Source organism: Taudactylus pleione, unplaced genomic scaffold (assembly GCF_031769625.1).
Source record: "Taudactylus pleione unplaced genomic scaffold, aTauple2 ptg000916l, whole genome shotgun sequence".
In the NCBI taxonomy this organism is placed as follows: domain Eukaryota; kingdom Metazoa; phylum Chordata; class Amphibia; order Anura; family Myobatrachidae; genus Taudactylus; species Taudactylus pleione.
Window position 1 is genome coordinate 1,939,272 of NW_028285317.1, and position 15,954 is coordinate 1,955,225.

The 15,954-nt window shown below is 43.6% G+C and overlaps 1 protein-coding gene across 4 annotated transcripts in view; it reads right to left on the reverse strand.

Moving 5' to 3' along the window:
• The window catches only part of CDK14 (cyclin dependent kinase 14), a 691,508-nt gene that overhangs the window by 572,585 nt on the left and 102,969 nt on the right, over window positions 1-15,954 (reverse strand). Inside the window, exon 1 of one of the 4 annotated variants that reach the window (XM_088459606.1) lies at window positions 15,263-15,386. The exons of the other annotated variants lie outside the window; for them this stretch is intronic. The gene's annotated coding sequence lies outside the window, so the exon portion shown is untranslated. Of the gene's footprint in view, window positions 1-15,262; window positions 15,387-15,954 lie in introns of those variants that run through there. 4 annotated transcript variants of the gene reach the window in all.

Genomic DNA, 15,954 nt, shown 5'->3' on the forward strand with positions numbered 1-15,954 from the left:
ATTAATAAGTATGGTTTAATTTACTACTGCTGCATGTTTTATTGTATTGTATTGTCTTTAGCAAATGTTAAATGAGACATTAATAAATAATGATAATGTAGTCAAGTATACAGGATGGACTCTGCTGCAACCCAGAACTTCTCAGGAAGGAAACAGGTGTAGTTCCCGAAACATGTTTGGCACTACTACACTTATTAACTATTAGCATTCTATACTGCTTGTTATCCAGAGTATGGGGCTGATTCAGAGATGTCCAGATGTGTCCACATACAACTTACTTCCTTGCGCGTCTTTTCATGCGACTTTTTCCCTTCAAATGCATCTTATTTGCACATCAATTCAAATAGGAGGCACAAGCAGCTTCTGCTGATTGATATGCGGCTATATTCTGTGTGCGGCTGCATGCGAAATGCTACGTTGCAGTGTTACAGCCGCTGACACTGTAACGTAGCGTTTTGCATGCAGATACACCCGCAGACACAGACAGAATATAGGCATGCCGCATATCATTTAAAACAGCAGAAGCTGCTTGTGCTATTTATTCACATCGCTGTGCGAATAAAATGCATTTGCAGGGAAAAAAGTTGCATGAAAAGACGCTCAGCGCTACAGAGTCGTACGGCGCTCACGTGTTATGTTTAATGCGACTTGATGCGAACGGAGGTAAAATGTGAATACATCTGTACCTTAATTCGATGTTTGCGCACATCTTCCATGTTTTAAGATCTGCGTGTGCTCAGTAGCCGCACTGCGTATGGTGGTGGTGACTGGTAGCCTTCCAGGAAACAGTGGTGTGTTGGTCCTGTTTTCTGAGCGTGCCGAAGCAAGTGGCTGTGTGCTTGGACTTCACCAACTACGGCAGCGTGATTTCAGCTGTCCGATGACACGTAGTTAATCCGATGGCTGAGTCTTTGGACGCAGCATCGGATCAGAGAAGCCGGCAGTGGGCGTCTTTTTACATGAGACACCTCTCCTGAGGCCTTTGCATTATTTAGCACTAAGACGCAGCAGCTGTGTGAATAGAGCCCATCTCTAAATCAGTCCCTTTGATCACGGCTACAGTACAACCGCTGCTTCTATGAAGCGTGATCAGGTGAGTACCCACAGTAGACTTTCCTAATGCCAGCGCTCAAGTACATAAAGGCAACAATCTCTTCCCAGGGAAAACATGGACTGTTACACCTCAGTTTGTGCTTGGCATTGGGACAGTGGGTCACTGACAGTGGGTTGGGGTGGACATGGATCCATGACATTTGACTAGTGGGTACTGGGTTTAAGCCATGGCTCCTTTAATGACACTTGTTTGCCTGGTAACACCCTTGTTCTCGGTGGTGTGTTGGTTATCCTGAAATTTTGAGGAGACTCCCAAATATCGGGGAGTTCTCCCGGCCACCAAGAAGAAGAGGCCAGACCCCCGGATCCCGCCCACTTCCAGTGAGTCACATCACCGTGGCCCTGCCCCACCACTGCTTAATGGCACAAGGTGATGCGTTGAGCAGTGAGGGGATTGACCATGATGATACAATTTGTGGCACCACTAGCCCCTGCACTTCTCGCAGAGAACTCTCCTTCATTATATGCCGGAGAGGAGAAATAAATAAAATACCTCCAGGTATGGTGTGGGCACAAATAGCTTTCCTGTCTCTAAAAAGCTAAATATGTACAATTCCCCTAAAATACAAATCAACACATCAGTATTTTCAGGAAAAATTACAATTATATATAATACAACGGAGGAGGTACAGTATTTATTATAATTTGGTCGGACTTCTTATATATTTAATTAAAAGAGCTGATTAGTTCCCAATTCATTTCAATAACTGCTACTATACTGGAAGACTTTAGTCCCTGCTGTCCATTAGTATGCTGTGCGCCGCAGTTATTAATGACACAAACAGCTAAAGACAATTTATCAAAGTGCCAGAGACATCAGGCTAAGACACAAAACAGCATTAGCTATTTAGGAAAGAGAAATATAGTGGAAAGAACTTCAGTACTATTACATCTGTATTGTCTCCGCTTGAAATAAATATGACCAACACGAAGAATGATTAATGAAGTAAAAAGAAATAAATGAACCCACAGGATGAGACACTGATGCAGAAACTTTGGAGAGCCAGACAACTGGAAACCCCCCCCTACCTCCCCCAACTGTTTCGTCCTGATTCCAGGACAGCTTGAGTTGCCCGACCACCACGGTACATGCCATGCTGCCACAGGCTTAATATGCCCGGGTACATGCAGGAACACACAGCGTCAGAGCTTATTTTGTCACAATAATGGTTAAAGGTAATGTTATAATGTCTGCTGAGCATATGTCAAAAGTTGTAGAGTTCAACTTTTTTTTTTTAATTTCAGTTCTCCCCTTACTCCACGACAAAGAGGACAGGTAACGTCGTTCTCATAACAACCAATCAGATTCTACCTATCATTTCATAAAATGTATTAGATCAATTATGGGCAACAGGTGGCCCTGGGCCCTCACTCGCAACCCCCAGCTCCATCCTGCTTTTTGTCATGTTTGTTCTTTATAGCCTGTAGTGCCTATTTAAAAGGTCTGTTGAAGTCTCAATAATTAAACTAATACATTTGATCGATGAAAGATAAACCTATCTACAGTATAATCATACTTGCCTAATTTTTGTTTTCTCTTCCCGGGAGATGCCCGGGTAAGAGAAGCAGGAGGGTGGGGACGGGGCCTGACGTTTCGCATTATTAAGCCCCGCCCCCTTTGTGGTAAATTGCCGCTATTGGCTCAAATTTAAATAGGGGGCGGGGCAAAATGACGGGATTCATGAAGAATTGCGTCATTACGCCCTACCCCCTGCACGGAGACCTGCAATTGCCGCGGAAATGCTCCCCGTTCTGCCCACTTCACTAGGAAGTGGGCAGACATGCGGGAGAAATGCCTAAACTTCCGGGGGTGCGGGGGGGTTACCTGAAAAACGCGCATTCCGGGAGGGTAGGCATGCATGAGTATAATACGAGAAGTAATGTGTGGCCCGTTTGAAGGTAAGAGGGACGTCCAATGCAGGCCCCCATAGTGGATCAGGTTGCCTATCACTGTACTAGAAAAATGACCACTACAATCTGACTGGTTCTATTGGCAACTTGTTCTCTTTAGAAGGTTGGATACATCTCCTATATAGCATTTAAAAACTTCCTTTAGAAGCGCCATATAGTAAATAGACCCCTATGCATCTTTCGTCCCCAAGGAACATATTTCCTATTCTCTTTCACATACTGAGTCTCAATGCTACTGCGTTCCCTTTTCAAAGGTATGATATTCAGTGAGTGCCAATCTGCTACCCTTATACACAAGGTGGTTTGGGAGATTGATCGGGCCAGAGATCCGGATGAGGGATCATTTTCTACAATTATCTAGATGGTCAGGATTCTCGCTCTGAACTTATATAAAAGAAAATTCCTATCTACCAACTCAACGTTGGAGAGGACTGTGAGAATCTAGCACCTAAGGCTGACTACCCTAACATTGCCAGCTATTGGAATTACATACTCTAGCCACCCTTAAATCTAATGTTTACCTAACACCCACCTCAAAAAGCCCTTGGTCCTTCCTTTTCGGCTCACAAGTTGAAGGACTTCCAAGAAATTGTTCTCCCAGATCCTTAATGCAGCCAGGGGGCTCTAGCTAATCATTATACAAAATATAGAAACAACCCCCCCTCCCGCTCACCCCCATACCCCTCCCCTACAAGTGCACAATATAGCACCTCGTGCCAGTGGAGAAAAATGCAGATGTACCTGTACAATGAAACCTCACAACTTTCTGAAATGTGGTTCCTCTGGTATCACGTTATTACCTCAAATCAGTTCATTAACACCAACAGCGAACTACCAGACCTTCATTGGTAACTGTCGCATGATTACAGACAAATGTTATTGAAATGTGACGCCTATTTGATTATTCCTTTTGCTGAGCTTACCTTCTATGTAAATAATAAAAATACATTCAATGTCTGTCACTATTTGTACGGTACGTTTTTAAAATAAAAGTGGTTCTCCTGACATTATATTCTCTTATTGAGACTTTATCTTCTGCTGAAGATCAGATTAAAGTGTATATATTCAGCATTATTAATTGACCTGACTGTTCGCACATGACAAGATAAAACGTAAATGTATGCCAATGTTTGTACCAAAATAGCAACAATTTACATGCATTATATGCAGAACCTAACAACAGGCTTATGGAAGTTCTGTGCACAGACTCAACAAATACGGCATTATTCTGATATGAAACATGCATAACAACTGGAACATCTTTGGTATTCCAATGACGACACTTAACAGTTTATTAATAATAGTTTGAAACAGAGAACGATTGTAAAAATGTACTTAGTGATTCCCAATCAAAGTGTCTCAACATATTTGTGAGTGAGACTTAATGGCTGGTCGTGCCACAAACATTAAAGGCGCGATGGGTAAAAATTGTTAAAAATAGATTTCAAATAGAAAATTGAAATAAATAGTGAATATATATACACACACATATATACACCTTCAAACACACAGCAGCCAGAAAACAGCACACCAGCCCAGGGTTTTTGTGCAAGCTAGCCGCAGCTAGTTTTTATTGTGCAGTATAAAATGGAAACCGTTAAAATAAATCCTAGTCTGTCTGGGCACTAACTAAACTAACTAAACAATAAATTCCCTCTCTCAAAGTGGTAGGGCCCTACTGCCCTCACCACAAACATAGGCATATGCACAGTACTTACAAGCAGTATATCACAATGTCTCTGAACAAGCCTGACTACCTGCTCTCCCCAGGTATGAGACCCTGAGCCAAACCCTGACACCGCTTATATCAGTCTCTCACAGGTGCAATCATTTACAGGCTGAAGGCCGGAAAACCCGTAATGGGCTTTGGATCGAGCCCTCCCTTCTCTCTCACATCCACACCCCCAGGACCCATTAGCCAGCTTTTTCTCAAAAGCCCAAACTCTAATCAAGCAGACAGACATTTCCTGGGGATTTAGAACACATAGGTAAATATATATGGCCTTCTATCATATATAAATAAAAATATGAATCGTTGGGGGCATGACTTTATGCCAAGTGTCACCATGTCTCTGGCTATCTGCCCTCTTGGCGTTCACAGATATCAGGCATTTGAGCACATTCAAATGTCATATTGAAGAGCCAGATAAAAGGTTTAGGACTGAGAAGATCTTCTGCCAACATGTAACATACCCGATTGTAGCTTTTATTAGACATATTACGTACAGACTAAGGAGAGATTTGCCAAACTTTCTAAAGATGGCAGTTGGAGATATTACCCATAGCAATCAGATTATAGCAATCATTTACAGAATGCTGTACTGTGGATAAAATTATCCGATTGGCTGCTCCGTGAGAAGATTGATAAATCTCCCCAAGTACTCTATTTATCTTTAGTCGTTCAAACGAAGCCATAACTAGACTTTTTGGTGCCCTGTGCCAGAGAGCATTAACACCCCCCCCGCCCCCCCATTTTTAAAATAGGTCCGTATTCAACTAGCGGCGAAAACGTTAGTTTTTTGCCAAAAAAGTGCTATATTTTAGCAAAAAAACAGGCGAAAACACAATTGGCGAAAAAAAACTGGAGATAAGTTTTCTCCATTCCATACCAGGGGAAAAAAAATGCAAAACCCCTATTTTTTACTAAAAAGTGGGGATTTCTTTCAGAACCCTTTGGACACCCACCCCCTAATGATAAATTACCCCCCAAAAAAATTGTAAGTTGCGCACTTTGGCGAAAAAAAAGACCACGCAATTTTGGGTGAAAAAAAATAAAAACCGTTGAAAATGATAGGAAGCAATTTTTTCCCAGGAAATTACTGTTCCACGTAAATTGAGGGTAAATTGGGGGTACGTTAAAAGTATATTTTCGTGTCGTACAAACGCAATTTTAAAAACCGTTGAAAAACTATTGTTGCGACCGCGTGCGATGTTTAAAATACTTCAAACATCCATACCGTCCCCCTGAAAAATCAGACATTATAACCATTATCAACGTTTTTTTTTATTTACCCAAAATTTGCGCAGTTGTTTTTTCAACAAAGTGTACAACTTACAAATTTTCTTGGGGTCATTTATCATTAGGAGGGGTATCCAAAGGGTTCTGAAAGAAATCCCCACATTTTTAGCCAAAAATAGGGATTTTGCATTTTTTTTCGCCTGGTCTGGGATGGAGAAAACCTATCCAGTTTTTTTTCGCCAATTGCGTTTTCGCCTGTTTTTTGGCGAAAATATCGCAGTCTTTTGGCTAAAAATGTCAGTTTTCGCCACTAATTGAATACGGCCCATAGTGCGCCTGAAAAAGGGCCATGGCCTCATGGGGAAGGGCCAGGAGATATGGGAGGCCAGGAGATGCTGGGGATAAAAGAAGAGGAAGCTATAAGTGATACTGGAAAATTGACAGGCCCAAACAGTGCCCCCCTGCGGAGCCCTGTGCCATGGCACTGGTCGCACCACCCTAGTTACGGCCCTGCATTCAGTAGCAGCATTCTGTATCTCTGCATATAGTAGCAATACAGAGCAGTGCTTGCCCCTGATTTAAGACCAGGCATGGAGACCCGACAAAAACCCTGCTCCCAAGCAGAAGTATTCTTCCCCCTCGCCAACAGCCTAGGGCCTATCCATAGATCAAAACAAAAAAAATTATAATAATAATACCAGAAACAAAAAAGCAGACAGAAGGATAAATACATTGAGCAAATGTTTATAAACAAAGCTAAAAGAGAAAAAAGATATGAGAAACAGCACACTGCACATCAGATGTTATTATTCAGTTAATCTAAAGGTGCCCATACACGGTGCTATAAAGCAGCCGATCCGACGGATTGGTCCAATTTGGCTGCTATATCGTGGGGTTGTACATCGCAGCCTCAGATCTTACTGCAGGTTCAGTTGATTTGGGGATGCGATGTGCGATCCCATGCAGCGCTATGCGGGTGTGGGAGGGGGGAGCCGGCATATCGGGCGGTCGGCCACCAGATCGCTCCGTGTGTGGGGACCGCCTGATATGTCGGACGTCGGATCCCCCGTCGCGGCGCACGGTGCATATCGCACCATGTATGGCCCGCTTAACACATGGAAGTGTCAGTTTGATGTCCGGTAAGAATTATTTTCAAGCCATTTCAATACTTAGTCTCAGGAAGAACCAGTAAGTGCAATATGCTGTCTCTGGAAATGATTCATGAAAACACCCAAGACATATTATGCTTTGACAAACACTGTAACATTACAGTATACAGTAATATCCTGGCAGTGTTAAGGGATATATTAGAAAATTTAGCTTGACAGGTGCACCATCCAGGGCTGGATTAAGGCTTGTGGGGGTCCTGGGGCAACTAGTAGTGGGGGCCCCCACCAAGCCACACAGAGCCTTCCCTCCCCACCAAGCGGAGCCTACCCCCCCCCCCCCCCCGAGTACTTACCTTCTGGCTCTGTGTTGTGATTGTAGCAGTAGAGTCAGCGCTGCTGCATAGAGCACAGAGTGGCTCCTGAGCCCCGACATCAGCGATATGGACATGATGTGTCACATGATGCTGCTGCTGAGGGGACTCGGGAGTCGCTCTGCCCTCTATGTGCCACTGGACACCTGTTCTTGGCAGCGTCACACTGACCCTGTATGGGCAGGGGCAAATGCAGGATTTTCTGGGGCGTTCTATATATATTATATGTCTGTGTGTGTTAAACACGCACACACACACATTTATATATTATATATATGCAGCAAACGTATATATTATACATACACAGTATACATATATACAAACGTATATATTATACATACACAGTATACATACACACTAACATATATACATACACAGTATACATACAATAACGCATATATCATACTTGCCTACTCTCCCAGGACCTGCGGGATGCTCCCAATTCCCCGCACCCCCAGAAGGGTAGGCACTTCTCCCGCATTCCGCCCATTTCCTAGTGAAGTGGGTAGAATGGGGAGAATATTCCAGACGATCGGCGGGTCCATAAGTAGGGGGCGGGACCTAATGAAGCGATTCTATGAGAATCGCTTCATTTGGCCCCACCCCTTATTTAAATGTGTTTTTGATACAAATTACCGCAAGGGGCGGGGCTTAATTATGCAGACCGTCCCACCCTAATCTCAACACCGCCCACCTGCTTCTCAAGTATGAAATATAAAGCAGGTAAAATAAGTATTGAACACATCAACATTTTTCTCACTAAATATATTTGTAATGGGTCTATTGTAACGAATAAACTTTCTATCGTCAGATGATAGATGTGACCCATAAACTTAAACTAAACTTAACTAAAATAAACACACAAGACCAAGTTATGCCGTTTAAATTAACTGGCCAGCTTTATTTAGTTACAATGGTAGGTATGGTGGCAGGAGAAAGAACAGCAAATAACCAGCGTCCACTTGTCTTAGGCCAAAAGTATATCACAACAGACAAGGGCGAGTGTGATCTTAAAACTTGCAAGGGCCAACTATCCCTTTCAGAGCAAGTGATGCGGCCCCAACACCCATGCCAATGCACCATTCATCCTGCTCGGTCGAGAGGTGCCGCTGACCCCAATAGGGTGAAATCAGCCTAATCAGTGCATTGAAGGGGTGCGCACCGCTATTACTGCCACAAGATGGACGCTTCAATATTGCCGGTCTTCCCCTGCTATGAAATAAAGCCGACACAAGACACAATAGGGGAGGGAGGGTGGGAGATCAAATTCAAAGAGGCAGAGTTACAACAGTAAATTCCCCACACCCTCTCACATAACACGCCCCCTAACCTCTCATCCTATCACCACACCCTCTCACATAACACGCCCCCTAACCTCTCATCCTATCACCACACCCTCTCACATAACACGCCCCCTAACCTCTCATCCTATCACCACACCCTCTCACATAACACGCCCCCTAACCTCTCATCCTATCCCCACACCCTCTCACATAACACGCCCTCTAACCTCTCATCCTATCACCACACACTCTCACATAACACGCCCCCTAACCTCTCATCCTATCACCACACCCTCTCACATAACACGCACCCTAACCTCTCATCCTATCACCACACCCTCTCACATAACACGCCCCCTAACCTATCACCCTATCACATCTGCCTACCTGCTGTCAAACAAAAATCAAACATCTTTAACTTTATTAACCCCCTCTATCCCTGTCTAGAAGTTTATGTGCCCTCGGTTCTAGCCCAAACCTCAGTTATATATTGTCACCAAATGTCAGCAACAACCCATGCACAGAAATCAAACCATAAATTAAGTTATGTGTAATAATGGGAAATGACACAGGGAGAAAGTATTTAACACGCTTACTGAAATGTATTTAATACTTAGTACAATAGCATTTGTTGGTAATGACAGCTTCAAGACGCCTCCTGTATGGAGAAACTAGTCGCATGCATTGCTCAGGTGTGATTTTGGCCCATTCTTCCACACAAACAGTCTTCAAATCTTGAAGGTTCCGTGGGCGTTTTCTATGATCTCTGGGCCTGATTCAGACCCGCTCGCTAGGATGCACTAGCTCGTAGCTGGCCGATTTTCACATTCTGAGCATGCATCGCAGTGCGCGAACCAGTGCGTGAGATCGGGAAGCATTCGCTCGCTGCGCATAGACAGCCCAGCAGAGTGAGTGGTGAGTGACAGGAGAAGCCGTTTGTGGGTGGTGACACGGGCTGGCTGCTAGAAACAGCGAACGCAGGTCTGCCTGAGCGTCTCAACGCCGTTTCAGAGGAGTGCATAATTTAGAGGCAGCGTCATAGTATACGTGACCTGGTTGTATTTCACACCTAAGTGATCGCAGTGCTTACGGTAGGGTATAGTCAACTTCAAGCATTGCGTTCGCTTCCGATGGTACCCGATGTACTGATGGTTGCATACACTTCATGGAGATGACGTGCGCAAGTGGGCATCTTAAGACAGGCTGGTGTGCGTCTGCATACACAAAGTGATTGCATGCAAAGACATAGTGGGCGTGCTTATACCTTGCCGTGCAATCGCCTGCCTTGCTGGGTGTGTGCCGGATCTGCATATGCTGGGTGCGAGCGAACGCATCTAGCGAGCGGGTCTGAATCGAGCCCTCTGATCTTTAGTACTTTTCATATTAAAGGGGTGGCCAACCCGCGGCTCAATTGTTTCTAAAATGCGGTTCCCCCCACTGGAACAGGGATCGCTGGTCTCTGAAGCGATCAGAGAATAAAGAAGCCTCTAATAGCTTCAGGGGGCAGCGTTCCCATGACGTCACCCGTGATGTTAGGAGCCTGCCCTGCGCGCTTGCTGGATCTAGTTCGATCCAGTCAGAGCGAGGCAGCGTGAGCGGGAGCCAGCGTGGTCAGATAAGTACTGAGCTGGGGGCACTACTTTAGGGGGCTCTACTTTAGGGGCACAAAGACAGGGGTCACTGCTTAAGGGGCACTACTTTAGGGGGCACAAATCAGGAGGCACAACTTTAGGGGGGCACTACTTAGGTGGCACTGCTTTAGGGGCACTACTTTAGGCGGCAAAAATACAAGGGGCACTGCATAAGGGGCACAAATACAGTGGGCACTGCATAAGGGCTAAGACTACAGGGGCACCGCATAAGTGGCACAACTACAGGGAGCATTGCTTAATGGGCACAACTATAGGGGGCATTGTAGAAGGGGCACAACTACTGGGGCATTGCATAATGGGCACAGCTACAGGGGGCATTGCATAAGGGCCACAAGTATTGGGGGCATTGCTTAATGGGCACAACTACAGGGGGCATTGCACAAGGGCCACAACTACTAGGGCACTGCTTAATGGGCACAAATACAGGGGGCACTGTATATGGGGCATAGGTACAAGTGGGCACAGCATAATGGGAGATGGCTTTCTCAATGTATTTTATGTGGTTCTGGATTTCAATATGTATTTTATGTAGATGTGTATTATAAATGTATTTTATGTGTATCTGGCTTGTTTCTGTGTATTTTATGTGGATGTGTATTATAAATGTATTTTATGTGTATCTGGCTTGTTTCTGTGTATTTTATGTGGATGTGTATTATAAATGTATTTTATGTGTATCTGGCTTGTTTCTGTGTATTTTATGTGGAAGTGTATTATAAATGTATTTTATGTGTATCTGGCTTGTTTCTGTGTATTTTATGTGGATGTGTATTATAAATGTATTTTATGTGTATCTGGCTTGTTTCTGTGTATTTTATGTGGATGTGTATTATAAATGTATTTTATGTGGATCTGGCTTGTGTCTGTGTATTTTATGTGGATGTGTATTATAAATGTATTTTATGTGGATCTGGCTTGTTTCTGTGTATTTTATGTGGATGTGTATTATAAATGTATTTTATGTGTATGTGGCTTGTTTCTGTGTATTTTATGTGGATGTGTATTATAAATGTATTTTATGTGTATCTGGCTTATTTCTGTGTATTTTATGTGAATGTGGCTATATCAATCTTTGCTGTACTGCTCTGGCTTTTTCTTTCACTTCTACAATGAAAAAATTATATTGGGAAGTTTATGTAAATTGTGTGTTTTCAATGTGCTGGGCTCGCCGCCAGCATGACTAGAAACGGGGTGTGACAGAAGGTCATGCTCCTGCGAATGTCATACCAAACACATGCACACAAAATTGGGGCGTGGCCTTGTACAGCGATCGGATCAGATATTTTTTGTCTCTTTGCCTCTGACTGGTTGGCTACCACTGTTATATAGTCTATGTATGTTTAAAAAATATTGATATAAACGGCCTGATGCAGAGTTGGATGGAAATTGGGGGCATGTTGCTCCCTGAACTGCGTGCATGGAAAAAATCAGTGTACAATCAGCTGCTACTACTCATTATCATCAGTGCGCACCAGCCTTATCGTAGGCGCCAAAGATGCACCTGCAAAACGTCCATCAAAAAGCCCCCAGTGAACTGTGCCTACATGAGAACGCCTTGTTACACAGCCGCCCCCGGTTACGCCTGCTCAGTTGTAAGGGAAATCCATACGACTCTACATTGCCTGTACTTGTGTGTACGCCAGTCCAGAGTACAGTTGTGTCCACATACATCTATCCTCCGTGCGCTACAAGTCGCGCCACACAATGCGGGAGCTCCACGTTTCTCGGTAGCACTGAGCATTTTTGGTGCAACTTTTTACCTTCAAATGAGTCTTATTCACACAATAACCAGCACAAGCATCTTCTGCTGATTAAAATGATAAACAGCATGCCTATATTCTCTGTGCACCTGCGGGTGTATCTGCATGTGAAACGCTACATTCCAGTGTCAGTGGCTGTAACACTAACGTAGCACTTCGCATGTCAATACACCCGCAGGCGCACAGAGATCAGAGGCATACTGCATGTCATTTAATCAGCAGAAGCTGCTTGAGCTAATTATTTGCATCACTGTGTGAATAAGAGGCATTCAAAGGTAAAAAGTCGCACAAAAAGACACTCGGAGCTACCGAGTCATGCCACGGCAAGCCGCGATTAGAAGGGCTGTTGAACGTGCAAGGAGGCTAGATGTATGAGGACACATCTGTATGGGCGAAATGTACTAAGTATCGCATTAGCGATGCGGTACATCCCCCCCTGACTTCAGGTACTTACCACAATATGTACAGTAGCAAGAATTTCACAAAGCACAGCTCTCTCGATAAGAGCTGTCCTTTGCGATGCTGCCGGGCAGAGGAACTGCTGAGTTTAACAGCCCAGCCTGGAACATCCCGATAAGCCCATAGGTTTCTATTGGATAACGGCACCTTCAGGTGTCTTTACCCATCGGGACGAAGCATCGGAATGCATTGCATTCCAGGTGCTTAGTACATTCAGAGAATACGGTAAAATCCCCGAAAACTGCATTTTCAGGGGTTTTACCGCATTTTTACCTTTAGTACATCCCGGCCTATGAGCAGTAAGAAATACACTTTGGGTTACAGGGATGAAAGTGGTCTGTCACGTTTACCATTTACTTCTCCCAAGGGTCTCTTGAGCTGAACACTACAGGCAAATAAAACAGAGTATCATTATAATTAGAAGAGGGATGGGCAAAAATACAAAATGATTGTTAATTTTGTTGTTTATTACTAAACTGAGGATTGTGTAAAGATAGGTCCAGTGAAATTCCCAAAGAAGTGTACTGACGCATTTCGCTGTGGAATAACCCTTGCTTCAACAGATGAAGTTGATCAAAACGCATCAGTAGAGGTTGTTAGGGAGCATAGCTAATATTATGGGATTATGAGCTAAGAAATGTTTGCACTGCGCAAAATGGGGTATGTTGAACTCTGCGTAATTAAACTTATTAAACTACTGAAATATCCTTTGTTCATTTTTCGAAATAGGTTGGATCCACTGGTTGCAGGTCAGTAAAAAGCAGCTGCAATTTAGTAAGCACATATGTATTGGCATAGCAAATCATAAGTGCATCTACATGTTGTGCTTGTGACCGTGTCAATTTAATTTATATTTCAAGATCTGCTAAAAAACAGATATTCACAGTAAATTAAAACAACCCAATTAAAAGACAATAGGGCTGTCAAAGATGTTAGGACGACTTGTGATTGGGCTGTTTGTTAAGATTAATTACAATGTCTATCATCTCATGTGAAGGAAGAGCCTTCTTCCTCCAAGCTGGAATCCTAAAAGATTATTGTGATAGATGCAGAACGTCCTGTTGACACAGATAATTTTGCCCACCCTCCCTGAGGCATCCATGAGCATAATTATATCTTTACTTATGATGAATTCTTAACTATTCCTTATAGCTTTAGGCCCCTGCCAGCACACACAGCTTAAGCATACATTTTTTATTAATTACCAATATAACTATAAACGCCTACATTTATTAAAGGTAATGGATCCTTCTTTATTTGTATTGCTCCTAATGCACTTCACTGATCAATAGACAACAGCATATGTATCATTTAGATACTGAAAGAAGACAATGGATTTCCTCCTCCTACTTTATCTATAAATAGCAGAAAAAAAACACAAACAGTGCAAGGAGAAAAGTCGATCTCTAAGCGCAAAATATTATAACGAACCATAACGAAAGTTCTTGTAGCTGTATGGAAGAGCGTGGGATTGTATAAATGATTCCCAATACGCACTCACGGCTTAGTGCGTTAAGTCACATCGATATCAAACCAATAAGTCACGGATACTCTTTACTAAGAAAAACTTGCATGGAAAACTGACTTATTTCAATTTTAGGGCTCCATCCATTTAGGTGCGATGAGTTGCAAGTGCAACGTCGTTAAAATGCCGGCAACGGGCCGGCACATCGCACCCTTCGCAGCCTGACTCGCCACTGAATTCGCCTGACTTTGCTCGCTGCCCTATGGGACAGCGAGCACTTTCAGGCGAATTCGGGCGGCCGTCAAGCATGGCCACTGTCGCGATGACTTGCACACGCGAGTAAGTCGCACCTAATTGGATCGAGCCCTTAGTGTGTGCACTTTTTTATCCCTACAATCCCCCATGACCAGGGACTAAATGAAACCAGTATATATGTCTTGATAAATGGCTGCAATAAGCAAAGTAGGTAATCTACATCAGGTTAGACTGTTTGGCTTAATATACTAACTGTGCAAACGCTTCGGCCATCGCCTGCCTAAGATCCGTTTAAATGACCACTATACTATAGGTCCCCATATGAAATAGAACAATTGCAGCTGTTCCAGATCAGAAGATGCTAGCCAGCCTATCCTCTAGTGTCCAGCTGTAATTCATGCATGCACAGTTTTATTCCCACTACATCTTAATTTCTGATTGCTGCAAAATAATTAAAAGGAAAAATCCATGTCCGTTACTGCATCCAGCCAGAGTTCCCACTTTGGCTTGCAGGGATGAAAGTAGTCTGTCACGTTGACCACTCACTTCTCCCATGGGGCGTTAGAGCTGATCACTACAGGCAAATGAAACTGGGTATACCTATAACCTAGAAGAGGGATGGGCAAAAAAGACCAGGGGATGGTTAATTTCTTTGATCGTTGTTCATTATATTTAACAACTGTCGAGGTTGTTAGGGAGCTTTCCGTGAGGTTTATTCCCGGGGGGTGATGAGCTCAGAAATGTATCACAAACACTATTCAGCTTTGAATAATTTAAAATAAAGCTTGCAAGGAGGCTTCTGTGCTACATATCTAAGGCGTGCGTGCAATGTCTCCATGCCTTGCCCATAGTATCCATGCCACTAGGTCTAAAGATGCAGATATAATTGGGACTTAATAAAAAAAAAAAAAACAACGAGACTCACCGTTGTGCTGCTATCTTTACTGGTCGTTTCATCTGCAACTCTTCGACATGTCTTAACCCTCCCTAGCAGTGTACACCGATTGCAGTCAGGCCAGTCTCATTCAGCAAATGAATTCACAACATGTTACTGCTCTAGCAAGCTGGAATGGGAAGGATGTACTACAGAGCTCAGTGAGAGAGGGGGGGAAAAAAATCACAGGCTGCAAACAGAGAATTCTCAACAGGCAGATGATTCTCTTAGGATCCTCCAGCATCACGCCTATATGCGCACAGACAAACTGTTATGCAATTGCCTAAAAACTCCCTTGCAGAATGCACTGCCACCCCTAAAGCACAGAGATATTTTTTATTTTTTTTGTAGGAGAGGGACGATGGACTTGCCTGTGGAGTATCAAGGAAGCAACCAGAATCCCAGCGCCTGCAGTAAAACAGCCGGAATGAGCACACATATCCTGACAATCTTGCAATACACTTTATTTTTTTTGTTTAATGTGCTTATCTGCAGGTGAGAGTAGGGGAAGTGGGGGGCTGATGACATGAAGCCAGGCCATTAGGTCAGCTGTATTATTACTGGGAATGGACAAAATCTAAATTTATAATCAAGGGGCACCAGGCATCAGGAACCGAACTTTCCTTTCCTTCAATGCCCAGCAGGAAAGCAATTAGCGTCTTGGAGAGAAATAGAGTTACGTA